Below are 13539 nucleotides of genomic sequence, written 5' to 3'. Positions count from 1 at the left end.
CTCTGAATGGCAAACAGAGTGCATGACTTCTTGAGGTCGATGGCGAAGAGGAAGGGAGGCCGGCCGTGGGTGGATGCATGAGGAGGCCTGCCTGGCCCTGTAGACAGCGCTCCAAGCGGTGTCATCGAGATGGAGGAGGCAAACCAGTGTGACTTAAGGGGTCCTCAAAACAGTGCCCAGCCCTAAACCGTCCCCCCACCCGCCGGCCACAGGCGGGACTCCCCCAGGAGTTGTCCCTTCATGCAATACGGGAACAGATCTCCCCAGCTGAGCCAACATGGTACCTCCTCCTTCAGACGTTGGACATTCTAGCGCCTCCCTCAGAGGGCTCACCTCCTATAACAGAGATGAGTTAATCAAAGTAAAAGCACTTAGAGCGGCACCTGGCACATAGCACTCTATACATGTTAACATGATGATTATCATCATCATTATCATTATTCCAAGTACTCAGTGAGTATAGCAAAAAATAAAATAAAATAATATAAAATAAAATAAAATCGCCATGTGTGATAGGCCTACAGTTTGCTTATGTACCTGGTACCTGGAAAACACGGTGAAAGCTAGAGCTCTGTAGAAAGGCAAGGTCTGTCCTCACCTCCCAGGATGCTTGCCAGTGGCAACGTGACGTCTGCCGGCAGCAACCGCCTCTTCTTCGCCTCCTCCAGGAGTTGCTCATGGTCACTGCGAGCAGAGAGACGAAGGAGCAGAGCTTGGGGCCAGGTGACTTCCGCTCAAACCCCAGCTCGGCCCGGCTCTCTAGGCGCTGCCCCTCCCAGGTGAAGCGACCACCCGTGGACACAGCCACGATATTTAAACTCTTCCATACTGCGATTCACCTTCCAAATCCCTCAGTAACGTTTCCCAATTAATCACTCTGTGTACTGCATTCTAAATTAATTAAATTAAAAGTCATTAAATCCAGGAAATTGAAATTAGTCTAATTAGATTAGAGGCACATCCAGTGACTGTGGTGAGGGGTATCATGTAAATTGGCCAATTTCAGGGTAGAAAAGATAAACTCAGATTACAGACACGCTGTGAAGAGGGAGAGGCGAGCCTTCCAGAGAATGAGCGGAGGTCAGTGCAACACTGTTGGCCACGAGAGTAACCGCCACGGCCGGAGGGCGACCCTGAGCCCAGCCAGCCTAGTGAGTCCCCACAAAACCCCTCTGAGGTGGGTACTATCGTCATCCCTGCCTGACAGATGGGACAGCAGGGGCTGTGCTGTGTGGAGGACCTCGGTAGAGGCCCATGTGGTTTGACCCCAGGGGCCCCTGCTCGCCCTTTCCCGCCAGCCTCTGGGATCGGTGTGCAGAAATGGCCCTGGGGGCTGGACAAAGGACAGCGTTGGATGGTGACCCCACATACACGAGCCAGCAGTCTGGTACCGTCCAGTATGACGCTCCCTCTCGGACTTTTGCCCTCCCGTGATGCACACAGTGGGAAATGTTCATATGCCCACTATGGGCAAGGGTCGTCCGGGCCGGATCGTGGCTGTCAAGAACTGCGAGGCGTCCAAGATTTACCCTACTCCCAAGCTAACAAGCTAGCTCACCATACTCTCCCTCTTCACAGACAAAAGACTTCATTCCTCACAGAAATAGCAAGAGCCAGAATAGGAGCATTTTCTTGCCTTGGTTCCCCAAACCCCAGATCCCCAAGCAACATGGAAAGGGCCAGATGATGCTGCACACAACCAGTTGCATTAGAGGAGAGAAAGCCCAAGCTTCGGGAGGTGAATCTTGTATCAGGAGCAGCGAGACGGCCTGCCCTGTACCCCGGAGAGGAACATTCTCCTGCAGGGCTCTTTGCTATACAACATTCTTAAAAAGATAGTCCAGAATAAACGCAGGCAAGTGCCTCTGCTCACAAAACAGGCAGAAACTCCAAAGGCCCGCGGAGAATTTTCGCCCAACCACATCCACCCCTTGTTTTTAGTCTCAGCCTCTGGCAAATTCTCCCTCGAGCACACCACTCCAGCAGCCACACTGATGAACGTGACCGAGAATAGAACCAAATCTGTTCTGTTAGTGTCAGGCAGCATTTAACTAAGGCAACTACCAACAGGACTCCGAGGCGCAGGATGAGACCAGCCTGCGGTACTGACCTCAGCCATGCCCTCCTCAGAGTCCTAGACCCAGCCACCCAAACAGAGGCCATAATAATCAGGGTCTACCTGAGAAAGCCAGGGGGATTCGGCCTTACGGTTCTGTACTGATCTTTCCACTTGGCCCAAGGCAGAGATCCAAGCAGACAGAATGTATTAGGGACTTCACATGCTCCACCACGCCAGCCAGGAGAAAGCATAGGGCAATTCCGCAATTTAAAACAACCCTGGTCAGTGAGATGAGGTTGACAGGAATGCCTTCCAGGGCCCAGGGCCAGGGGAGGTCAGCTAAAGCCAGGGACAAATCTCATGCCTCCTTTTCTAAGTGCAGGACCCCTGTGATAGGGACGACTAGACACAGGTACATGCAAGTAACAAGTCGGTTGTCTATCAGGGAAGCCCCTCCAAGTAGCTGCAGTCATCTGGGGGTTCAGTGACGTACCAGTGGTGTCTACTTAGATGCTTGAAGGTCTCTTATGATGATGACCCTAAGGTGTAGGTCACTGTGTTTTCAGAAAGGACACACGTTAATATCTGGCTTCCACACGAGAAATACAGTCCCAGGGGTGCATACGGAGCCCCCAGAAAAAAAGTATTCTTTACAATTGTTGGGATCCCCCAAGTGGGGCCTTCATCAGTCAGGGAACACCAGTTGACAGTGCCTCCAGTGGTCTCTCAATGGGTGGCCAGCCACGGGGTTCCCCATTCACTTGCAATCAGTCTAGTCTAGTCCTTGATTTGGGAGAGACCGCCGGAGGGCAGACCGTCCCAACTTGTTCTGTCTGCCCACTCCCCTAGTTGGGTTACATTCGCCTGCCCCATGGGATGATTGAGCAACAGCTATGAGAATGGGGTGGGGCAACATCCAGAGGTGCTGACAGGTATTTTGTATGGGAGATGAAGGAGCTGAGGCCATTCCTGCCTTTCCTATAGACTTCTCAGTAAGGTTAAGGGGAATGGGGACCAAATTATGGTCAGAACTCCCCGGTGGGGACAGCAGATCCAACAGGCCATTAAATTTAAGGTACTTCAACAGTTTGGGAGAGTTGCCCCAGGGCATTTTCTTTTGCGAAGAAGCCTCCAGGAGGGGTTCTGAAAGACAAATCCCATTAATGCCCCTCCCGCCCCAGTTGCTCACCTCTGACCACAAATCTAAGGTACTTCCTCCCCAGGGGCTGGGTCGTTGCCCTTCTGCCGCCATTCCAGCAGATAGAACATCACCCTTTCCCCAATAATCTCCTACTCATACTCCGTCCAGAAGGTTCAGATGCAAGAGTGGCAAGAGCATTTTCATAAAACATATAGAGACCCATTATATCCCCCACTCTGGCCTGTGTGGGCCACCGCAGGAGGACTTGGTGAGCCATGTACTCATCCAGGTGGTCACTATCCTAACGCTCCAAGATCACGGCAACCCAACAAGAGAATCCAGATGACCCAGCCAAAGTTAAGTTTGAACCCCGTAGATCCCCCTTTGGCTACCCTGGGGTTGCTGTCAGGGAAGAAAGCCACATCCTGCCTAGGAAGGGTCCAGATGGAATCCTGAAGTTTCCAAAATAGATCTGAATAACCTCCCAGCCTGATCATTACTCAGGAAGCAGCCAACGGGAGAGGCTTCCTTTCTGGGTGAGCTGCATTCAGTGACCAAACTGCCTGACTAAAGTATGTGGACCAGGGCAGGCACAGTCAGCAAAGAAAGGAGCGGGAGGGAGGGAGGGAGGGCGAGAGACAAAAGGAGAGACCCAGCTCGGGCATAGCCACACGTAACATTTGCATCTCCCATATTCCCATCGACAGCACTGACATTCAGGTTACTTTCCAGTTTCCCCGCAACAGAGGGAGGAACTCACTTTATGGATGCAAAGGTCCATCCTGATCGTTTCGGCAGCACGGAGGAAACATTTGCCCTCAAGCAAAAAGCCTCTCCCTCTATCAAGAGAGGAACCCCTGGCTGTTCTGAGATGACAGTTTTCCCATCTTCTACCCATCACGAGGTTACGCCCCTCCCTGGTCCTCCTCATGGGCAACTGGCATCCCACTGCTCATTAGAAACAGCTGTACCCAAACAGCCCAGGTGAGCTTCCCAGGTGGCTGCTTAAGCGGGATACAAAGGTACATTCTAGACTTTCCAGAGCTAAGTATACACGGCGTATCCTTCAAGGAAGGCTCCGTGATATTAGTTTTTACAGCTGAGTTGATAAGGATGAAGCAACAGGAAAAAAAAAAAAAAGAGGCTGACTTCCCCGGCATTCCCCACACTGCTGATGTTACAAATGAAAAGCTGTGTGATAAGGCAGCTTGGTGTGGGCGTTAAGGTTTGCTGCCCCAGTGGGCCCCTCTGGGGCCAAGGGGCCATATCCCACCTGCCTCGTGTGTCCCCCCCCCCCCCCCCCCCCCAGATGCCTAGCATGATGCAGGCAGGCTGGTGGTTAGAACAAGGGGCCTCCGTTAGTCACGAAAGCCTGCGTGGGTGCCTGGCTTTGCAGATGCCAGTGGGACATGATTGGGAGCAGGTTGAAGCAGGCAGGAGCAACATGCCTCATCTCTGTTAGCTCCTAACCAACAATTAGCCTGACCTTTTCCTCAGAAATTACACCAACTGCAACTCTCCCACTGCTGCTTTGCCTAATTTGCTTCACTGCTGGGGGGGAAACAAGTCCTGAAGAAGAATAAAAGCAGCTGCTTTCTTTCGACCATCAAAGGCAGAACTGGATGCTGCGTGGTGATTTTCCAGGCAATTCAAAATTAACTTCAAATTACCAAGAGCTGACTCCCTCCCTGCCTCTCTCTCTCATGCTCGCTTGCTCGCTCTCTGCCTTTAGCCTGACTTTGTTCACAGAGCAGAACTGTTCCCAGCCTCCCTGGGCTCTGCTTTGAAGCCAGCCCATGTTTTTCCACTTCACCCGTCCATCCCTCTGGGCATCCGTGCCCACCCCCGCCCCCCTCCAAAGGAATCAAGGAGGAGGCGCAAACACCGAGCTCTTGCTTTTCCCAAGAAGAGGTTCCAAGGTGCCTCTTTGGTGCTTCCCGGCCAAAAGACGGGGTCTGGTGTGTGCTTGCTGGAGACTGTAAGGCATCGGCCAGGTAGGGGGGCCTCCGGAGCCTGCCAGGGCTCAGTGTGTCATCCCTGAGTGCGCCCCCTCTGGGGAAGGAGGCAGTGAGGAAGAGAGAGGAGGGAGGCAGAACTGCGCTAGAGAGACGGGGCGGACAGGCCATCCTTTTGGGGATGCTCACGTGGAGCCCCTGGTTCTGCTGGAGCCACTGCCGAAGCCACTCCTGCAGGATGTCCTCGCTCACTGCCTCTGCCCTGCGGAGCTCACCTGCTCCCCTTCCTGCACCTTCAGACTCACTGCCTGCCCAGCCCGTGGATCCCAGGCGCACCGAGCCTGCTGTCCCCCTGTTGGAGCTCTGCATGTATGAGAACCCCATCCGCAGCCCCACACAGCAAGCCGTCTGGATGAGTGTTGTCCCATGCCCCTCTTCCCCTGCCCTGTCTCCTCCCCTAAAAGTCAGCTCCACGACCAAAGGGACCATACAACACTCAGGTGGCCCCAGCGCCTAGCCCAGTCCTCGATGGCTTAGTCACAGAACCACATAACTGCTTGTAAATTGGATGATAGTTTCCTTCAAATGTGGCAAGCGCTTGTTTTTCCCCTTTAATGACTGAAGGAAATACACACGTTAAGAACGTTTCCAACCTCATCTCTGTTCCTACTTGCCCCGAGCCTGTAGATGGAGTCACCGAGTTGCCCCTCCGAGTCGGACCAAACAGCTGGACCGTTTCCGGTGCAATTAAAAATTCTGGGGAGAAGGGGCTTCTCTTTGCCCCCTGCTAACTGACTCCCTTGGAGAAGCTGGGCTAAGCTAGGAGCTCCTGAGTTCCTCCCGCCCCGTGGTGAGTTTGGCTTTGCCATAACCAGCCTAGCAAGGTCCCAGGCAGCTCTGGGATCCTGAAGACCACGTGAGAACTTTCTTCCAAAGGGCACATCCCACCGCCAGGTCAGGTTGTACAAAGGGAGCTTTGATCAGTTGCAAAGAGCCCCCAGGCTGCAAGAGGGGGCGCCTGGCCCTTTCAACCAGGCCAGACGGATGTGTCCACTAAGAATTTAACTAGGGCAGTCAGGGAAGGCCTAACTAAGGAGGTGACATTGGAGCTGAGGCTTGAATGCAAGACCAGGCCATGGCAGGTTCTGGGGATGGTCATTCCAGGCAGAGGGTATAGCTACTCTGGGGCAAGACTGAGCTTGTTACGTGCAAGGAATCCAGAGAAAGCCGGTGTGGCTAGAAGATGGTGGGTAAGGGAGAAACAGAGGTTGAGGAGGGCACAGAGAGTGATTGGGAGGGCCCTGTATCCCGTGATAGGGAGTGCAGGCTTCAGGTTCAACAAGAAGCAGTTAAAGCACTTTATACAGGAGGGTGATATTTGGAGGTCACTCTGGCTGTGGTAGGAAGATGGGTGTCAGGGCACCCCGGGGGGGTGGGGGGGAGCGGGGTGGGGCAGAAAGACTTGTGAGGAAGCTCTTCCAGTTGACCAAGGAAGGCTTGATGGCTTGGCCCAGAGAGATGGGGATGGAGGGAAGTGGGCAGATTCAGGAGAAATGTTGGAAATGTAGCCTTTACATCCTACCGCGGGGAGGAGTGTGGAGAAGGGAGAAAGGGAAGGACCAAAGGTGACTCCTGCGTTGAGCAGTGGAGTTGGATGGCAGTGCTCCTTACTTACCGGGATGGGGACTACTCAGGGAGGTCTCTAGGCAAGGCTTCTAGCTCGCTGTAGGGGACCAACAGCTGGTAGCATTTGCCGTCTCCTCACTATTGTGGTGGCTACCGCTGTGCTCTGCCCAGATCCCCTCTTCAGAGCCAACACACCAACCCTCCGGCTGATGGGAAGCCCACAGCTCATCCCTCATCAGAACCTGCCTTAGACCACAGTGATCCGCCCTCTTACGGGGGGCCGGCGGCCAATGACCGGCTGAGGTGTGGACACAAGGCCCAGCCTTCTTACCTCGGTTGGAGACCATTCTGAAGGACCATCCCACTCCAGAGCCCCCTGTAGCGTGGGCTGGGGCCACGTTCAGAGCTGCCCCGTGGGTATGCTTCCCCCTAGCCCCGGCCTGGTCGGCCTCCTCACCTCTTGATTTGTGCACACTTGCTCCCCAGTTTCTCACACAACCCTCTCAGAGCCTGGTTCCAGAAAACCTAATCTAAGACAACTAGTATGATCATCATCATTATCACTAGATCATTTCTTGGGTCCCATCCAATTTGAAAACTCTCTTATGAGGAATTCTGGAATTGCCTCTCAAACTTCTCTCATGCCTATTAGCTGAAGACCCCCAGCCCCCACATCTCGGTTCACCACCAACACCCTGTCCCTTGGAAACAGCTGCCTGTCCTAGATTTGCTGAGACAATGTTCCTTTTTCCTATGCCTTTGTCCGTGGAAGCATATTTGTGTAATTCAGACCCTGAATCCTACGCTGAGAAGGGGCAGGTACCCAGGGGGCTCCAAACAAGATACACCAGGGCTCACGGGAGCCTCTTGATAACCCATGCTCAGCCCCAGCCCCCACGGAGGCTGGGGAATATGAGGACAATAGCCCGATAGCCCCCTTTCCTGTTCAGGCAGACCGGCCCTACAGGTAACAGCTGCAATCACGTCTATACAGCGTTTGCAAAAACCGTGTATTTGTCTGCACACGTGTGTGTGTGTGTCTGATGCTCCCCTGTAACAGAAGGCGCCTGGTGCTGTAGCCGGACAGACGCAAGACCGCTAGACACGGCGGTATGGGTCGTACCCTGTGCGAGTAAGTGCACCCTGTCGAGAAGGCAGTGAGGGGCCGCGGTCCAGCCCGCGGTTTTCTGCCCAGCCAGACACCCCGGTACGGTTTGCTTCTTCCTGGAGGCACCGCCTTCTAATTCTGCTCCCCAAGCCATGCGCCCTGGCACAGGACCAGTTATGCCCACAGCAGGTGCTTTGCTCTCATTCGCACAGAGGCCGCAAGTAAATGGAAGCAAGGCGTTCTAGTTATTACGCACTCGTCTCTCAGCTCCAAGTCCACCCTGCTCTTCCTACTTGGTGATGCTGGGGCAGGAGCTCTGCAAACCGCACTTCCCCTCCGCTGCCCGCTTCCTGCCGGACCCGCTGCCACTGTCATTGTCATGGCGGGGGGGGGGGGGGCGGGGAACTTGGTCTATCCCATGGGCTTCCTCTTCCAGGTAGTATTGCCCCTGCAGTCCCAGGTCATTCCTGCCTACCTCCTTTCTGTCATTGCCTGAGAACCAGCCCCAGCACGTGCCCCTCAGAGGCAGCACCAGCGCCCCCTCCTCCGAGTCTTCAGCTTCTCCGCCACGCTCTGGTTCTAACAACCCCTATCTCCTCCTTTGTTCCCCCCACTCAGGGCACCAGCTGCCTTTTTGCAGTTACAATCTTCGTGGGTCCTCAACGAGCACTCTGCCTTTCCAGTCCCTCAAGCCTTGTTCCGTGGATCCTCTATGGTAGGATCCCAGGTGCAGCAACTTCCATGGGCTCTGTTTCCTGGCTGGCCACCGTGGATGGCGTAGAGGATGATAACCTCCACCCCCTTTGAGCTGCACACCATCAGACGCCCCGTTTGGTTTTAGGTATTCGTTTTTTTATTCAACAAACATTTATTTCTACTATAATCCCTGTGTAGTCTATATATTATGAAGGATATCATTTTATACACACACACACACGTACGTAAATGCTGTTGATACCTCTGGAACATGTATAGCACGTAACCAGGAGAATACACAGAAGGAGGACGGCTGCACGTCGTTCACTCTAGGAATTAGAGGTGTGAGGCGGGGAAGAGTACTTTCTACATCACCTTCTGAGTTTTTTGAAAACAAGCCACTTCTTACTGTTCTACTTGAAAAGCTGATTACCACTCGTGTGTTCAGCACCATCTGAGTGCCGGGCAGAGGGGAGGCCCTGCAGATAGCCAGATGTTTTTACACTTCACGACTCTCTCCCTGCTCAGCCCAGGCTGACACCACTAACCAGCACTGCTGCATATCTGGGCTTTCTCTTCTCGTCTCAGAGTCAGGGGAACATTCTCAGAAGATCAGAAGTTGATGGCAGAATCCCCAACAGTGGTAGCAGCTCCCAGACTGTGTGACCGCGCTAAGGCAGGTGAGAGGGATCCTTTGCAATGTCATGTGCACGGGGTGGAAAACCTGAAGCAAAGAAAATTTGAGTAGGAAGGGGGGACCTCAGAGCTGATAGAGGACACTCTAGTTGCAGCCCTGTGTGCAACCCAAAACCCTCGTCCCTCCCACCCCTCAAATAGGAACCATGCCATATGAGCAGAACTGATCTCAAGCCCAGCTCCAGGGGTGGGCCTGATTGCTCCAAACCAGCTGAGGCCCCTGCCATGGGGATTGGTTCTGGTAACAGACTTAAGCCTATCAGCTGGAAATCCTGGACTTTTGCTTAACGACGATGAGAAGGGGCACTCTTTCCAGGGGTCGTGCTCAAAATATTTAATAACCTCTAGATCAGACTCTGACCCAGTAGAGCCAGCGTGGCTTGATCAGAACAAAACTGGATCTAAGCAATCCGTTTGGTAGCTGTGCTTACATAGCTCTGCCTCCCTCTCCCTGGTTGTGAAACATGTGGCTCCAGTTACTGCTGGCAGCCCTTTTGTGATCATGAGGCTAGCCATCCTGAAGATTAAAAAGGCTACCCAGAGGAGGGCTGAATTAAGAGCCCTGGTCAGACTATCCCAAGGACCACAGTCCTTTATTGTTTAATCCTACTTGTGTGAGGTTTCTCTACCTCATGATTGATGGTTCGGGTGGGTTGGGTGGTTGGTTTTTGCATCCTCTCATCTATTCCCTGACTTCATCCATGGTTAAACTAAGGTCCAGAGCAGGGAAACGCCTTGCTCAAACTCTTGCAGCACCAGGACCTCAATCTTTTGTCTGGCAACCCAGCGTGCTTCTAATAAACCATAAAACCTCTTCTACCACACTGTCGGCAGCCGCTGGGACTCAATAAATGTTTGTTGAATGAATTAATTACTGAACATGAATGGATCAGAGGGAAGGTGCTGGCAGGAGCACGGGACAAGCAAGGGTTCGGAGTGAGGGAGGGATGACACGGAGGGGGACAACGAGGAGAAACACCCACGAGTTTATTCTATTTTAGTCACATGAACACATTTGCAGTACAAAAGCCTTCATTAAACTCGAGGCTTTCTGTGGATAAATCTCTGCTTGCCACTATGTCCAGAAACAATAAATATCCAAAGCACAGAAAGCTTTTTGAAGTTTATTGTAAAAATAACTAAGAGGGCTCTACAAAGATCTTCGCATGCCAGATCCAATCAGGGACTTGTGGTTGGGCGGTCTCGGTGTTATGCCCTTGTTCTCGGAACAGAGGGTTTTAAAAGGCGGTCACAGAAAACATAGCTGTTCTAACCTCTGAATTCACATGCATTTAAGGAGCACAGGCCCTGTTCCTGGTGGCTGAGAGTGCAGGATGGACCATCAGAAGACCCTGGGTTCATGTCTGCCCATCTCTCAGGAGCTTTGTGGTATCAGGCAGGATGACTGATTCTTCTCAGAACCTGAGTTTTTCTTGTACGTAAAATGGAAATAATATGAGCCCACTATAGTTGACCTCAGGGCCAGATAGCTCAACATTCAGGAATGTAGGGTTTCAGAAAATGTATACAGTGCGTATGAGTACATTATGTAACACCAGCACGTTCCGAGGAATACCTCGTAATCCAACACGCTAATATTTCTGTAGGGAAACATATGAACATTTACAGTAAATAATGAAATAATACAGTAAGTAATTAAGACCATAAATTAACCTCACATCACTTTAGCCTGGGACTTGCCACCAGGTGAGTTATAAAAATCTTTGGCTGTCAGGAGGATTTGGAGTTTGGGAACCAGGGCTCAAGGATTGAGGACCTGAGCCAGCGCGTACATCATCGGGCTATCAGAACTGAGATAAAGCCCCCACCAGCACTCATTTCCAGCTGGTAATAACAGGCAAGAGCCGCGCGTGCTCCGAGGCTGTGGGCTGTTTGCGGCTGGCATCCTGTCTCCACTCCAGATGCATTTCCAGGAGCTACCAGGGTTGCACGGACACCCAGCGTGGGATGTCCTCTGAGCCGGGGCCGAGGGAACAGTGTGTCTGTGTGAACAGGTTCTCAGGCCAATGTCTCTGGGCTAAGTCGGTCCTGAACCCGCACCTGCAAGGCCAGCCTCAGCACCCACTCCCTCCCCCACTGAGAGCCTTAGAGGCAGAAGCGGAGCTAGGAACGTGATGCTGGGGACCCACTCCATCGTCTGCCTCTCGCTAGCTCTGCAGCCGTTATGAATCTGAGAGAGAAGAACCCACTTTCATTTCCCTCCAAAACACACTGGCTCTGCCCTTGGCGTTGCCCTCCCACTCTCCTATAGCTAACAGCTTGGCCGGTGCTGAGAGGAGAGAGAATACCCAGCTCTGGTCCCAGGTACTGGGACTGGCCATCTGACAGGTGCAAAAAGCACCTTCAGGCCCTGCTGCTCTAGTTTACACGTCCCTGTTTTCTGATCAGGTTGAGCATCTTTCGGACACAGGATGTATCGCTCAGCCCTTTGCCACCCGCTCCCCGTGCAGTGGCCCGGGCCCCTTGGTTGCCCTGTGGAAGTGCAGCTCTCCCGGCTTATCTGACCAGCTGGAGTAGCACAGAACTCTCCCCTCCACTGTTTCGCACACCATGCTTCTGTTCATCCAAACTGACGTCTGGGCACTGGGCATGAAGTGCTTGCGGAGTAACGCCCCAAGCTGCCATTCCGCCGAGGCATCTGATGAGGCTCCATGGAAGTGGCTCATGAGACCCATTTTAAGTTTGGGGCCAAAGGTCCTCCATCACCCAGCGGGCCAGGACAAGGATGGCATGGCAGGGGGAGCGCGGCGAGCCTTGGGGAGCCGTAGCCCCACAGGCACAGTGCACAGTGCAGGGCAGACTGGAGAGCCCTCTGAGGAGGTCCTTCCACGCTGTTCTTCAAGCCACAGCATGTGTGCAGCCTGAGAAGTCTCCAAGCTCGGCACTGAGGTCACCCAGGCCCCCAGGTTAGATCTGTGGTGGGCCCAGGACGAGCATGAGGCACCGGAGGCACCTAGGGTGTCAAACTTAAGGAGGCGGGGGGCTCTCTGTTGAGGGCCAGCCTGCACCTGCACAACCTGGGAGAGAATGCCCCCTCCGAGTTCGCCAGCCTGGGGCCCAGAGTGGAAGGGACGGTCCCCTCGTCTGTGAGAAGCTGAGGAAGAAGTGCTGACTGGAGCCACTCTCCCTCCTTTGTGGCTTTCTGAAGTCACACGTCGGTCCAGTGGTGTCTTTGTAAAGTTCTGTGTCAGCCAGCAGGAAACAGAAACCGGCGCAGCTATTTGAAACAGAAAGGGATAGAATACCAGATTAAAAACAAGGCAAGGCCCAGGGAGGGCCTGGAGGGGCAGCGGGTTCCTGCCCCCGGCCTCCAGTAGCGTCTGCGGACACCACAGAGCTGACCACAGGGAGCTGCTGCCTCCGGCTCAGAATCAGGGACTCTGTGTGCTCAGTCTGGGGATCAGAAGCCGGGGTCACAAAGCCATGGCTACTGATTGTCTTGGCTCCAACGAGGCAGCCGCATAGACACTGAGATGCGGCAGCCGGTGAGCCCACATGTCCCAACCTTAATAACCCACAGTCATGGGCTAAATGTGACAGGAAGCTGGCCTCCCTTCTGCTTTCACAGCTCAGCTTGGTGACATCCGATTGGCAGCACCAAACTCACTCTCAGAACTCTAGCTGCAAGGGAGTCTGGGAAATGTGGGTTGTTTTGTTTTGCTTTGTTTATCCTTCCAACCTTTGGGGCTGAGGAAGATGCCCTAGAAGAAGGGGACAGTAGACGCTGAGGGCCAGACGACAATGCCCAACTTGAGTCCCCAGTTAAAAGGCCCTGTGGAGGTGAGAGGAGAAGCTAGGGGAGCTTGCCCTGATGATTTGAGGTGCTCAGCATGGGCTGACCCGGGCAGGGACCACCGACAGTGCCCTGTCCCCACCAGCTGCTCACACTGCCCCGGGAGGCCACGGGGACTCACCGACAACCCCCTGCATGGAGGAGTAGACAGCCCAGGGCAGTGCGTGACTGAGTCACACCTCCTTCGGCCCCCATCCCAGGCTCTGGAATGTCTCGGGCCTGAAAGTGCAAACATGTGATTGATCTCAGGAATCGGCCTTCCTTGAATTCCCAGGAGTCCTATTACTGCAACTGCATCTAGAATCTCCTAGCGAATTTGTGTCTGCCTCAGATTCTCTCCTTTGTTTTACCTAAGTGCTCTTCCAGTATCTCCGGCACCAGGATTTGGAAATGAGTTGGCACCTGGCCTCATCATTTGGTGGAATATGTGTGGTGTCCCGGCTG

The sequence above is a fragment of the Neomonachus schauinslandi genome, chromosome 9, assembly GCF_002201575.2.
Source record: "Neomonachus schauinslandi chromosome 9, ASM220157v2, whole genome shotgun sequence".
In the NCBI taxonomy this organism is placed as follows: Eukaryota; Metazoa; Chordata; class Mammalia; order Carnivora; family Phocidae; genus Neomonachus; species Neomonachus schauinslandi.
The sequence above is the reverse complement of the archived record's forward strand: the minus strand, read 5'-3'. Positions refer to the sequence as shown.